We start from the raw sequence: 15942 nt of genomic DNA, 5'->3' as shown, positions 1-15942 counted from the left end.
GAAGCACACAACAACAACAACAACAACAACAACAATCCTATCTCATCCGCCAAAAGAAGGTCCACACTTCCCATTAAAATACTAATAAATTTATATTTGTTAAAATTGTTCTTCATTTTAATTATTGTATTGTTTTAAAGTGTTTTTTGAACTACAAATAAGATATGTGCAGATGCATAGGAATTCATTCTTTCTTCTTTTTTTTCAAATTATAATCCGGCCCTCCAACAATTTGAGGGACTGTGACCTGGCCCTCTGTTTAAAACGTTTGAAGACCCCTGCTATAGTTCATACTGCACATCCATAGGTCCCTTGCTAACAAAAGAGTGTCTTCTTTGTATCCCTTGGATCTTTGTGTAAAACCTCTAGGGTTTTTTCCCCTTCTTCCTCTGTTTTCTTAATCGGGGAAATCAGTAGAAAGGCGTTTTCAAGGCCATGGTTCCTGGGGACAGGTAGGGGCTTGCCCTCTAGCTGAGGATCATCTTCAGGAAGAGCACCGGCATCATTTCTTCCCTCACAGGCCTTGCGAGTGCTGAGACCACACAGGTGGAGTAAATAAAGTTAATGCCGTAGAATTACCGTCGGGGCATTTCCTTGCTGAGGAGCGTCTGAAGCACCGTGCCGTGCTTTGAAATTATGGCTAATTATAGAGGCCATTTGCATAAATTACAAGGAGAGAGGCAATTGCCGCCAATCCTTTCCATTGCACTTAGGAAGAGAGTTCCGCTTGTTGGATGGCGACAACTTGGAAGAGGGGTGTAGGGGGAAGAAAGACCCCGATGAGGAGGCTGAAAACAAGAAAGGAAAAAAAGGGGAGGGGGGAGGTTAGAGACATGGCAGCTCTTTGGTTCGCAAGAGAGCCTTAAACACATTTTGGAAAGAGGCCTACCCGTTTTGCAGGATTCTCTGGGGAAACCCCAGTTTGCAAATTATAAATTCAAAAGTTAGGATTTTCGTAATATGAAATCTGAACCTTTTAGGAACCTGCAGCTTTTCAGAGGGCCAGGGCAGGGCAAACCCTACCGTGTGTGTGTGTGTGTTTGTGTGTGTGCATTTATTATTTTCTTTCCCTCTGAATATTTGACATTGGCCTACCATACAAAGATGTTGTCAAGGTTATTTTAGAAACACATCTAAGTTATATGGCCATGTTCTAGAAGCATTCTCTCCTGATGTTTTTCCTGCATCCTCAGAGGTTGTGAGGTGACCCAGGGTGGGATAAAGAACTCGTGTCTGTTTGAAGCAAGTGTAATTTTTGATTATCTATATAAATACAAATGTAATGTTTGTTTGTGGGATTAACATAACTCAAAAACCACTGGACCAATTGACACCAAATTTGGACACAATACACCTATCAGGCCAATGAGTGACCATCACTCACAAGAACACTGAAAAACAGAGCAGAAGAGACTTAAAAAGCCTATATATATATATATATATATATATATATATATATTACATTACAACGCATGCGCAAAACCACACACACACACACACACACATATACACACACACACATATACACACACACACACAATATATACACACACACATACACACACACAAAGCACATATACACAGACTGGGTCATAGCAACCCATGGCAGGGGACAGCTTCTGTATTTTCCGGCATATAAGAAGACTGGGCGTATAAGACAACCCTCAACTTTCCAGTTAAAATATAGAGATTGGGATTTATTTGATAAGACTACCTCTCTTCTAACGCACCCCAAATAAAAATTTAAAAAGCATCAGATTTGATTTCAATATGGTAATTTTCCTATTACTGTACCTCCTTCTCTGCCTCTCAGATCTCGCACATGCGCACCTGCACCGCTTCACTGCAGTCTTCAGGAGCGAGATCTGAGAGGCAGAGGAGGAGGTGCGGTAATAAGATACAAGGGTGGGCCAGACAGGTAAAAGAGTTGTGTTTTTCTGGGCCCAGAGCCACTCTATCTCTTTTTTCTATACCCCAGGCGTCCCAGACGCCTGCAGCTTGCTCCGCGCTTCACTTACACCTTCCCGGTGATGCGCCCCTTCACCTCACCATCGGGACTGCATTAAGTCCACGAATCCTGATGAATGAATTTTCTTCTACTGTACTTGTACAGCATCGCCCTTAATGCTTACATACAGTCACTGTATACGGCAGGGACATGGCCACTGCCATTTTTTAGCTCCCCGCACCATATGCAGCAACCACAGATTCTCCAATCCGGATTGGAAGTTTCAGCACCCACTCTATAAGATGACTCCCGGCGTATAAGACTACTCCTGTGTATAAGATGACTCCCACGTATAAGACTACTCCAGCGTATAAGACGATTCTCGCGTATAAGATGACTCCTGACTTTTGTGAAGATTGGGTTAAAAAGTAGCTTATACACCAGAAAATATGGTAGTTGTTAATACTATTGGAGACTTGCTGGTCTTCACAGATATATAAACCCCATTTGCCTGGTTTTCAACAGACTTCACAACCTCTGAGGATGCCTGTCATAGATGCAGGTGAAACGTCAGGAGAGAATGCTTCTAGAACATGGACATACAGCCCGAAAAACCTACTATAGCCCAGTGATTCTGGCCATGAAAGCTTTCGACAATACACATGCAAGTGAGTCCCTGTATCTAGAGCATGGACATACAACCCGAAAACCTACTACAACCCAGTGATTCCGGCCATGAAAGCTTTCGACAATACACATGCACTACACCTCCTCTTCTGCTGGGACCTGCATCTTAGCAAGTTGAAAATGTTGGCAGGTGAAATTTCAGATTTTCACGGCTCAGATAGATTACTCCATTGAGAAACTAATGAGCAAAACAACAACAACATCCTTTTGACTGCTGAGGTTGTTAATGCTTTACTCTGTTACCAATAATATGTGGACATTAGACATGATTTTCTGTATTACACTGTGAGTACAGCAGTGGTTCTCAACCTGTGGGTCCCTGGAGGTTTTAGCCTATAACTCCCTGAAATCGCAGCCAGTTTACCAGCTGTTAGGATTTCTGGGAGTTGAAGGCCAATACATCTGGGAACCCACAGATTGAGAACCACAGGGTTAGAGGGTAGGTGAGATGGCAGTAGTACCACTCTGCCATGCCTGCTGCTCTTTCTAACCCTTTGTAGCACACCAAGTTATGGCACTTAATATACCAGCTAAAAACATGACTAAAAGCATATCCAATCCAACCTCCCATTTCCCTAATTGGTTTAGATATCTCAGAGAAACCCATAAGTTTGACTTGAAGATGACAGTCATCCTCTACTACAGTGCTTCTCGATCTTCCTAATGCCACGACTCCTTAATACAGTTTCTCATGTTGTGGTGACCCCCAACCATAAAATTATTTTCATTGCTACTTCATAATTGTAATATTGATACTGTTTTGAATCGTAATGTCAATATCTGATATGCAGGATGTATTTTTGTTCGCTGGACCAAGTTTGGCACAAATACCTGATACATTCAAATTTGAATACTGGTAAGGTGGGATAGGGGGGGATTGATTTTGTCATTTGGGAGTTGTAGTTGCTGGGATTTATAGTTAACCTACAATTAAAGAGCATTCTGAACCCCACCAACTATGGAATTGAACTGAACTTGGCAGACAGAACTCCAGTGACCAACAGAAAATACTGGAAGGGTCTGGTGGGCATTGACCTTGAGTTTTAGAGTTGTAGTTCACTTACATTAAGAGAGCACTGTGGACTCAAACAATGATGGATCTGGACCAAACTTGGCACGAATACTCAATATGCCCAAATGTGAACACTGTTGGAGTTTGGGGAAAATAGACCTTGATATTTAGGAGTTGTGGTTAGTGGGATTTATAGTTCACATAAAATGAAAGAGCATTCTGAATCCAATCAATGATAGAATTGGGCCAAATTTTCCACACAGAACCCCCATGACCAAAAGAAAATACTGTGTTTTCTGATAGTCCTTGGCGACCCCTCTGACACCTCCTTACGACCCCCAGGTTGAGAAACACTGCTCTACTATGTGTGATAAATACTCTGAACTACTTTGCCTCTGAACATGGATTTCAGCCATTTAAAGAGCTAAATAATTTAAACCAGGCCATTCACCCAAGCATTTGGAACCAAGCAAAAGTAAAGCTTGATCTAATCTTTTGAAGGGTAAATTGTTTAATTGTTTAAATGGTTTGCATTAGCCAAGCTCCTATGTGACTAACCCAGGTGTGCAACAGACCTTTGAAGGAGTGATGTAACATTTTCCTAGTCATGTATTCAGGTGTCCATAATTTTATTGCACAAGAAGAAAAGTGGCAGCAGCCACCCATTATAGATTCACACTCCATTGCTGCTAGAGGAGATGACAGCCATGTGGCAAGCACCTCCTGCCAGAGACATACTCTGTATCAAGAGGGTTATTCTTCAGTTGCTGGTTTTGGGAGACCCTTGGAGCCAAAGCAACCCAAATTACATTTACAAGGCAATTTGGGTTGTCTTGTAAAAGCTGCTCCACTAGAGCTAAACAAACTTTTCATAGAATTATAGAGTTGGAAGTGCTATTGTGTCCAACCCAATTCTGCCATGCAGTAATACACAATCTAAGTGCTCCTGACTAATGGGTATCCAACCTGTGTTTAAAAACCTCAAGAGAAGGAGGTTCCACCACATCCCATTACAATATATTCCACTATCCAACAGGTCTTGCAGTCACAAAGTTCTAACTAATGTTTAGGTGGAATCTCTTTTCTTGCTAACAAATTGAAATTGAATCCAGACAAGAAAAAGGTCCTCCTGGTCAGTCGAAAGGCTGAACAGGGCACAGGGTTACAGCGTGTGCTGGATGGGGTTACCTGAAGATGCAGGTTTGCAGCTTGGGAATGATCCTGGGTTTATCGCTGAGCCTGGAACCACAGGTGGCCAGTGGAGCGTTTGCACAGTTAAAACTTGTGCGCCAGCTGTGCCTGTATCCTGGGATGTCTGACTTGGCCATGGTGGTCCACGCTCTTGTTACATCCCAAATAGATTACTGCAACGCACTCTAAGTGGGGTTGCCTTTGAAGACTGTTTGAAACTCCAACTTGCCCAACGAGCGGCAGCCAGATTACTCACCAGAGTGGCATACAGGGAACATACCACCCCATTATGTCAACTAGCTGCTGGTCCAGTTCTGAGCACAATTCAAAGTGCTGGTCTTGTCCGAATGTATCTCCTTCTACGATCCACCTCGGAGTTTAAGATCATCCGGGGAGGCCATGCTATTGGTCCCACCCTCTTTGCAAATGCAATTGGCGGGAGACAGGGCCTTCTCACTGGTGGCCTCCCCATCTGTGGAACACACTGCCCAGGGAAATCAGATTGGCTCCATCTCTCCTTTCCTTCAGGAAAAAGCTCAAGACATTTGAGCTGCAGGCCTAACAGCAGTTGCAATGTTTTATTTTAATTGAAAATGTAAAGGAGCCCCCTGTGGCGCAGTGTGTTAAACCCTTGTGCCGGCAGGACAGGTTGCAGGTTCGAATCCGGGGAGAGCGCAGATGAGCTCCCTCTGTCAGCTCCATCTTCTCATGCAGGGACATGAGAGAAGCCTCCCACAAGGATGGAAAGACATCAAAAAAAAAATCCGGGCATCCCCTGGGCAATGTCCTTGCAGACGGCCAATTCTCTCACACCAGAAGCAACTTGCGGTTTCTCAAGTCGCTCCTGACATGACAAAAAAAATGATAATGCACATAGTTTGGACTGGTCTCTCAACTGAATTTGGATGAAGTTATTTTGTTATTGTAATAATAATGTTTTAAATGTTTTAAATTGCTATTTTATAATTTAATGTTTTAATTAAGGTTGAATTTGTGTTATTTGTTATGGTGTATATGCTGGCATTGAATTGCTGCCAATTGTAAGCTGCCCTGCCTCAGGGGTCGAGAAGGACGGGGTACAAATGTTTGAAATAAATAATAATAAATAAATGCAGCTGGAACCCATTGCTTCATGTTCTGGTTTCTAAAGCAGCAGAAAGCAAACTGTTCCCTCCTCAATATATCCTTTCAAATATTTAAACATGATTATTATATCCCCTCTCAATTTTCTCTTCTCTAGGCTAAGAGCTTCCAGAACTCATCCTCATAGGGCTTGGCCTCCCAAGTTTTGACCAGTTTGGTTGCCTTTCTCTGAAACCCTTCTAGCTTATCAATATCCTTCTTGGAATACTGGTGCCAAGAACTGGACACAATATTCCAGGTGAGGTGTAACCAAAGCAGAACAAAGTGGTTTTTTGGTTGTTGCTATTAGATGACTGTAAAGTAGCTCTACAGATTGAGTCCTGCCTAGGAATCTGTTACAAGATGAGCTTTCTTAACTAATACAAAATATCCTCAGTTTGTCCGCCATGAATTAGGGTGATTCCCTTTTACGATTACCTACGAAACTATTCCATGTAAAAAAGGACATTTTGTAAAAATGAACTTATATTAAATATCTGTTATTTAATCTTCGATGCCTGAGTCCTGACCAGCAAGGCCATGCTTAGGACAGGTTTCTGCATCACTGGCTTTGGGCACAGATGAAAAGTACCTGGTGGTAAACACAGTGTCTGCACTGGAAATTATGTACCTTAATCACAGATGTGGCAGAACTGGTTTACAGTGGTCAAGCAAAATAGTTCTCTGTATGCATGCTTGTTTATTATCATTCTTGCTTAAATAAACTTGTGTGAGTGGGTGCCTTCATGTCGCGTCTTGGCTCATTAATTTCATTGGGTTTTCTTAGACAATGAATACTCAGAGGTGGGTTTGCCATTGACTCCCTTTCAAATATTTATTTATTTATTTATTTATTTTCAGCATTTCTACCCCGTCCTTCTCAACCCCCAAACGGGGACTCAGGGCGGCTTACATTTGGCACAATTTGATGCCATTAAATATAACAAAGCAATATAACAACAATTAAAACGATAAATAGAACATTAATTAAAATAATAAAAAACAGTATTAACCGCCGTATCACCATTCCAGTCAATTCCATATCCAAAGCACGATTTATGCCTGGTGTCCAAAAGCCTGGTTCCAGAACCACAACTTCAATTTCTTTCTAAAATACAGAAGGGATGAAGCCGATCTTACCTTGCTGGGAAGCGAGTTCCACAGGCAGGGGGCTACAGCCAAGAAGGCCCTGTCTCTCGTCCCCACCAGACGTATTTGCAACACTGGCCTTAGCGAGAGCAGGGTCTCCTCGGATGATACAGTCTGCAGTGTGTGATATTCCTTGGTGGTCCCCCAACCAAGTACTAACCAGGTTTGCCTTACTTAGCTTGTTAGTTTGTTAGTTATATACCAACTAACACTTATCTTCCAAGTATCCCTCAGCCAGAGTACTTGAAACCAGGAGTGTTTTGGATTTTGGATTTATTGGGGAGTGGGGTGGAATGTCTGTGTTTTCATATATGTACATAATAAACACATATGTCTGAACACAAAATTCATTTATGTTTCATATGTACCTTATATATAATAGAGATCGATGAGTTAAATAAACAGGTTAATTTTCTCAAAATATATACAATATATAGAATGATACAGATTTGGATTTCAGGGTTTTCTTTGTATTTTGAAATTCCTATCTTTGGACACACATATGTAGATGTCTTGGAGATGGGTCCCAAGTTTAAACACAAAATTAATTTGTGCTTCATAGACACCTTTAACCTGGCTGCCAGTTTGCTACCGGGCCCAATTCAAAGTGCTGGCTTTGGCCTATAAAGCCCTAAACGGTTCTGGCCCAACTTACCTGTCCAAATGTATCTCCCCTTACGAACCACTGAGAACTTTAAGATCATCTGGGGAGGCCCTGCTCTTGGTCCCACCTTCGTCACAAGCACGTTCGGTGGGGACGAGAGACAGGGCCTTCTCAGTGGTGGCCCCTCGGCTATGGAACTCCCTTCCTAGGGAGATCAGATCTGCTCCCTCCCTCTTGACGTTTCGGAGGCAAGTTAAAATGTGGCTATTCGAGCAAGCGTTTACAAATACAGAGTAGCTAATATAGGAAATTGAATGACCTGACAATGGAATTGGACAATGCTTGAGAATAATGAGATGCTGATGATCTTGTTTTTATTGCTTTTGTGATGTCTTATACTGTTTAATTTTTTATCTATATTATGTTTTATGTATACTGATTTGTTGGAAACTGCCTTGAGTCACCAATTCGCTGAGAAAGGCGGTATACAAATACAGTAAATAAACAAACAAACAAACAAATCTGTTAGCCTCTCTGAGATATTTTGACTTGAAAAACAGAATCGAAATCCTATAACTGAATGGATGAAGGCTTGCTAGAAAGCTCAATACAAACTGATCAGAACTTGACCAAGGTCAGATTGAAGCGGATCACAACAAGGCTAGGGTCTTCCCCAAATTTGCTTTGCCTAATGGGCAGTTCCTCTTAGCAGGGACCAGAATGCTATAGTGGTTTGAGCACTGCAGACCAGGATCCAAATCCCCTCTTAGCCATGAAAACCCAATGGGTGACCTTGAGCAACACGCACACTTTTAGTCTCAGAAAAACCTTCTAATAGATTTGCCTTAAGGCTACCATAGTCAGAGATGTCACAACCTCTGAGGCGGCCTGCCATAGATGCAAGCGAAACATCAGGAGAGAATGCTTCTGGAACATGGTCACACAGCCTGAAAAACTTACAGCAATCCAAGTCAGAGACAATTTTAAGGCACACAGGCAATCTTAGCCTAACAGGGAACCCTTTTTGGATCACAAATGCCTCCAACCAGAGGTCCAGTAGCTAGGAGCTTTTTAGTCCAAAATATAAACTTTTCCAAACCTGGCTGGACCATCTGCTTTATACTCTTTTAAACCAGTCTCCCCTACTTAACTCCATCTGATTTAAGTTCTTATGGGTTTTTTTCGGGCTATATGGTCATGTTCTAGAGGCATTTCTCCTGATGTTTCGCCTGCATCTATGGCAAGCATCCTCAGAGGTGAGGTCTCACCTCACCTCTGAGGATGCTTGCCATAGATGCAGGTGAAACATCAGGAGAAATGCCTCTAGAACATGGCCATATAGCCCGAAAAAACCCACAAGAACTTAGTGATTCCAGCCATGAAAGCCTTCGACAATACATTGTCCATCTGATTTTCCCATATTTTAATGTCACAGAAACAACAGTAAGGCCTAAACTTTATAATATATGCACTCTATTCTCTTTCTTTGCCCCCACCTCAATTTCGGCTCCCACCCCTTCTTTCCATCTTCATCCCCGCCCTGGACTTTTCTGCCGGATGGCAGGAAGACCTGCACTCAGCACATGGCAAGGGCTTTTTGTCCTGGAGACAGCATGTCCGTCGGTGGGTTTTTGATGTCTGCAGTTCAGAAGCCGCCCTTCCAGGTGGCTCGAAAGCATCTCTGTGGCTCAGACTCGCAGGCTCGCTTCTGCGTCTCCCCACCTCTACCTCAAATCCCTTCTTCCTCCTCCTTCTCCGCTGTATTAAGACTTTGCTTCCTTCCTCCCAGGGCTCTGTAATTTGTTCATCCCACCCCCCTCTTGAACACACAAACTTCCACTGCTCTTTTTCCCACCAGGTAACTGTGCTGTACAAGCCAAAACTGTCAGATTGTTACTGTTTGTCACATCAGCATAAAGTAAAATCTATTCAAACTTTTGTGAAAATTATATTTTTGAGCTCTAGACAGTTTGACGGTCGGGAGATTTTGGGAGTTGACACTTTTGTGAATTCTAACCCACTTCTCAATTTTGCAGTTGCTTAACAGGCCTGATGCCTATCATTTAGGCTCCCCTACAGGTGAGGCAGCGGGTTAAACTGCTGAGCTGCTGAACTTACAGACTGAAAGATTGGTGGTTCGAATCTGGGGAGCAGGGTGAGCTCCTGCTGTTAGCCCCAGCTTCTGCCAACCTAGCAGTTCAAAATCATGCAAATGTGAGTAGATCAATAGGTACCACTCTGTTGGTAAGGTAACAGTGCTTCAAGCAGTCATTACAGCCACTTGATCTTGGAGGCGTCTAGAGACAACGCTGGCTCTTTGGCTTAGAAATGGAATTGAGCATCACCCCCTAGAGTAGGACACGATTAGACTTAATGTCAAGTGGAAACCTTTACCCATAAATTACTGAATGGTAACCGAACACATCAATACATCTTATTGAGACTAAACTCTAGTTACGACTAAACAATAAGATACAGACCATACTTTCCATCCTATATTTATGTCTGTGTGTATTATGTGTCTTCAAGTTGCATATTGACTTATAGTGACCCAGTTAATTTTTTTAAACTGCTGAGCTGCTGAACTTACAGACTGAAAGATTGGTGGTTCGAATCTGGGGAGCAGGGTGAGCTCCTGCTGTTAGCCCCAGCTGTTAGCCCCGTTTATATAATTACATGGAAAGTGGGGGAATATATTAGAAGAAGATAGAAAAGTAGGAAAATAGGGTAAAAAGAGTACAGTAAAAATCCAAAAATTACCACCTCCTAGAAAAATTGGGGAAAAAGAAAAACAAACAACAAAAAGAAGAAGAAAAAATTCAAAAAAGAGAGATGAAAATGGACTTCCTTCTAATTCTGCTCACATTGTCTCTTTTGTATATATGCTCTCCCTTTGTAACTTACAACTCCTTATATTTCTTTTCTATATACACTTCAATTGATGTCCAATCTGTTTGCTTGACCGGGTTTCCTGTATTCTTTCTTAATAAAAAAGTTAGTGTATCCATATCTTTAATTTCAATTATCTTTTTTAACCAATTGATCTTTTCTGGTATTGAATTTTGCTTCCATAGTTTCGCATATACAATCCTGGTGGCCGTCGTCACATAAGTAAACGAAATATCCTCATTTGAGTTCAGATTTATGTCTTTATCTGTAATCCCCAATAGAAAATATTCCGGTTTCCTTGGGAATTTTTTATTAAAAATTTGTTGGGTTTCCTCATTTATATCTTTCCAACATTTCTGGGCTATCTCACAACTCCACCAAATATGGAAGAAACTCCCATCATGTTCCTTGCACTTCCAACAGGTTTTTGATATGTTGTTATACATGTGATTTAATTTAATTGGTGCCATATACCACCTATGAAACATTTTCATCCAGTTTTCTTTTAGGTCTGTTGCATAGGTGTATTTTATTTTTTTATTCCACATTATTTCCCAATCACACATGGCTATCGGTCTTTTGAAGTTCTCGGCCCAAGTGACCCAATCAATTTCATAGCTTTTTAAGGCAAGAAATAAGGTGGTTTTGCCAATTCCTCTCTCTGAAATATAGCTTAGGGCAACCTCCTGGAAACAGATGGTGATCTCCCCTTCAAGCACTAACCAGGGATGACCCTGCTTAGCTTCCAAGACCAGACGGGCTCTGACACCTTTGGAGCTTTTAAGCTACTCCGGTGTTAGTTAATTTCATATTGTCACATTATGTTATTTCTTCCCATAATTTTTTGGAACATGTTAGCTTCTGGCATCCATATAAACTCTGCAAGCGCTCAGCTAGAAATTGACTTGCTTCCTGCAAGTGTTACTCATTTACCCATTAACTAAAATACTATTTGCCTGAACTCAGCTACTAGATCTAGGCAGAGCTCTTCACCTTTATTAATTCATGGTTGGCATGGTCTGAGAGACTAGAACAGATCTAACCAGAGCTTCTGGAATGAATATTAGCTCAGGGACGTTGCCAGTCTGTTCCAGGACTCCAACAAATGCATCTCCTATTGCTCCTTACTTCTAATGAGAAACATAATAGATCTTTCTGAACAGTGGCAAATTAATTGCCAAAGAGTCAAGCAGATTAATATCTGGATTTTAAAAAATATTCATGCCTGCCTGTCTGTGATTTAATTATTTTCCATATTTGCTTGCCTTGCAGTTTTACTGGTGAAAACCCAACTACTAGACACATATGGACGAGCAACAGCAAAGCATGGTCAAGATGACAACAATTATTTATGAGGAAGGAGTGGGGGAAAGAGAAAGAAATTGGGACATTTTAAAAATGGCTGAAAATATGGAATGACTGAAGTCTGGCCCTTTCAAATTGGGACAGTTGAGGGGTAAATATTTGTCTCAATCTATTTCCCAATTTCACAGCACAACTAACTCCATCATAGACCAAAATGAGACCCTTGTTTTGGGCAAATTAATGTTGCGATCTGATACGGCTGTTTCTGTCCACTCGCATTCATAGACAGTCGCGTGGCTGAAATCAACCTAGCAGAAAATTTAAAGCGACGTACCACAAGGGATAGAGACATTGGCAGCAACAAGTTTTTAAACAGGATATTAGCCTAATTATGAATTATAGGTTTCTCCTTAAATTCATCCAATACCCCCTTAATGGCTAAGCACTGCAGAGGAAGAGAGTAAGTAACAGGCAAGGATGTTTGTTCATCATTACTCATATATTCCTTTGAAAAGAGATTTAAAGTTGGGCTTAAAGCCAACCTTAAAAACTGTGGCATAGACACTGAGAACCGGGAAGCCCTGGCCCTTGAGCGCTCTAGCTGGAGGTCAGCTGTGACCAGCATTGCTGCAGAATTCAAAGAGGGACGAACAGTGGGCAAAAGGGAGAAACGTGACAAGAGAAAGTCATGTCAAGTTGACCCTGACCAGGACCGCCTTCCACCTGGAAACTGATGTCCTCACTGTGGAAGAACATGTGGATCAAGAATAGGGCTCAACAGCCACCTACGCATCCACCGCCAAGACACTACACTTGCAGGGTCATCATGCTCGTGCTACAAGGGATTGCCTAAGTAAGTACTCCTTTGAGCATATACCTGGCAAACCTCATTGGTGTGGAGAAAGAGGGGAAACCCATGTGGGTTGCCCTGACATTACAAACAAAAGAGTGATATGATTAACAGATAAAGTCCTTACCAACAAGCTGAAGTTGGTTCCAAACAAGCCCAAGTGGTTGGGTAACCATGGGTCCTGCTCTAATTCAAGGTTACCAAACTCTGGTCTTCCAGGTATTTTGGGCTTCACTTCCCAGAATTTCTGATCCTTAGTCAAGGTAGCTAAGGGTTCTGGGAGCTGGAGTCCAAAAACACCTGGAGGACTAGAGTTTGGGGTTCTTTGGATCTCTGGTCTTTCACTGAATGGCCATCTGCTACAAGCTGGGCTTAAAGACAAAAGAACCACAACATGTTAATGTTCCCTGTTCACAGTTAGCACCTGAATAGCTGACTGAGCAACCATCTGGTCATAGTCTTCACTACTTTGTGCTGTAGTCTATTATTATGTAAATTAAAGAAATTATTTCTAAATTTGCATGTATAACTATACAAAACAGTATATGAGTATCCTATACGATTATATTTAACGCTTTGGACCTTCGGGGATAAGGAAAGTTGTTAACCTTAACCCTAATCTTAACAAGAAACCATTAAATTTTTCAGAACCATTTTTTCATTTTCCAGATTAGAAAATTGGAGAGATTAGCCATTTGAAATGTAAATTATCTCAAAGCCATGCAAGCAAATTAATATATGCAAATCCTCATTGTCTCCATAATCAGATTCCAGGGGAAAGGCAGAATATAAATTAATTAAATAAGTACATATACATACATAAATCCTGTTTTTGTTTTGCTTACTATACAACATAAGTTGTCTGGACACAAAATCTAAATTATTTAACTGTGGTGAACATACAGTCTTATTCACAGGTTCTATTGCAGATTGCAATTACAATACTGTTGCAATTCAACAGGGAAGCCACCATTTGCATTGAAAAGGGTGTCTAAATATTGGAGAGCAAATAGGGGCTCCGTTAAAAGCTTTTTTATGCCTCTGTCTCTATGTAAGTGTTTTAGTTCAGCCAAGCCCAACTATAAATCACTCATGTATTGAGGTCCGCACCCACAGAAGAGGGAGAGGTACAGGAATGGAGATTATGGTGAAGAAAAGCTGGTTTATTTGTGTCTTAAATTCCCTTTGGATCATGGCAAGGGGGGGCAGGAGGTCAGGTCAAGGTTAGAAAAATTGCATGAGAAATACTTCTGCTGAGGATTTTGCAGCTATAATGCTCCCCCCCCCTTGTCCCCATGTTTAGAGAAAGGCTTTTTTATGGATTCTATGTAACACACTGTACTTTGTCTGGACACAAAATCTAATATATGGTTTAATCCTGAGATAATATGATGCAATGGCTAAGATTGTGAAATTAGGAAATTTCACTAGTTAAACCTTAAGCAAACATCTTTCACTCTTGGCCATAGCTCCATATCTGCAATATGGGAATAAGGATTTCTGTCTACCCTGCCTGGAGAATTGTTGCCAAAAATTGTGATCAGGAGACATCAGGAGAGCGGCAAGACCAAGAACAAGCCACGAGAGTCAAGATGAAGATCCACCCAGAGGAAAAGTGTTCTTGCCATACATCAAGGGAACCACTGACCGCATAGGGAAGCTGATGAGTAAACACAACATACAAACAATCTACAGACCCACCAAGAAAATCCAACAAATGCTACGTTCAGCAAAGGACAAGAGGGATCCTCTCACCTCTGCAGGAGTCTACCATATACCATGCAGCTGTGGACAAGTCTGCATAGGGACCACCAAACGCAGCATTGCCCAAACACGAATCAAGGAACATGAAAGGCACTGCAGACTACTTCAACCAGAGAAGTCAGCCATAGCAGAGCACATGATGAACCAGCCTGGACACAGCATATTATTTGAGAACACAGAAATGCTGGACCACACCAACAACCACCATGTCAGACTACACAGAGAAGCCATTGAAATACACAAGCATGTGGACAATTTCAACAGAAAGGAAGAGACCATGAAAATGAACAAAATCTGGCTACCAGTATTAAAAAACTCTAAAATTACAACAGCAAAACAGCAGAGAGGAAACAACCAGGCACATCTTAACACCTCTCAACAAAACATTTTCCCAGGCTCAGCCAGGCCTTCAAATGCTAATGAAGGTGGTCAGCTGAAACATTCACACCTAGCTTCAGCAGAGAAGAGCTCTGTGCCCCACCCCAGCCATTCCACAGATATATAAACCCATTTTCCTATTTCCAACAGACCTCACTACCTCTGAGGATGCTTGCCATAGATGCAGGCAAAACGTCAGGAAAAATGCCTCTAGAACATGGTCATATAGCCCAAAAAAACCCACAAGAACCTAATTGTGATCCTGTTGGTGAAGTTTACCAACATATAAAGCACATTAGAGAAATCCTGTTGTATTATTATTCCTAAACTGCAATTGTGTTTTGAAAGATAGGACAAAGTGGTGCTAATAATTGTTCTTTTGTGCCTTCAAGTCATTTCCAACTGATGTCGACACTAAAGCGAAACTGTCATGGGTTTGTCTTGGCAAGATTTGTTCATAGGGGGTTTGGCTTTGTCTTCTTTCCAGGCTGAAAAAGAGCGTAATTTGGCCAAGATCACCCAGTGGGTTTCAATGGCCAAGTGGGAAGTTGAACCCTGATCTCCAGAATCACGATCCAATTATAAAACCACTACACTATTCTGACTCCGTGCTAATGATTAATTTTTTTTTAAATGCAGAATAGTTTACTCATTTTGTGTGTGTGTGTTTACCCCTTGAAATGACAATTAATCCTGTTTTACAGGTAGTTCTAGAATACAACGTCCCCAAGGCTTCATAGTATAAGTTCAGCCATGTTCCCTGTGACTATTTTAGGAAAAGATGGGATGTAATTTATAAATAAATATCTTTTTGGACCATTAATAGAACAAAGTCTTAAATTATTGATTTTAATTCAGATGATCTCTGAAATTAATTATGAATAAGATTTTGTGTGTGTGTGTGTGTCAGGAGCAACTTAAGAAGCTGCAAGTCGCTTCTGTTGTGAGAGAATTGGCCATCTGCAAAAACGTTGGCCAGGGACGCCCAGATATTTTACCATCCTGTGGGAGGCTTCTCTCATGTCCCTGCATGGGAAGGTGGA

This window comes from Anolis sagrei, chromosome 6 (assembly GCF_037176765.1).
Source record: "Anolis sagrei isolate rAnoSag1 chromosome 6, rAnoSag1.mat, whole genome shotgun sequence".
Taxonomy (NCBI): Eukaryota; Metazoa; Chordata; class Lepidosauria; order Squamata; family Dactyloidae; genus Anolis; species Anolis sagrei.
The sequence above is the reverse complement of the archived record's forward strand: the minus strand, read 5'-3'. Positions refer to the sequence as shown.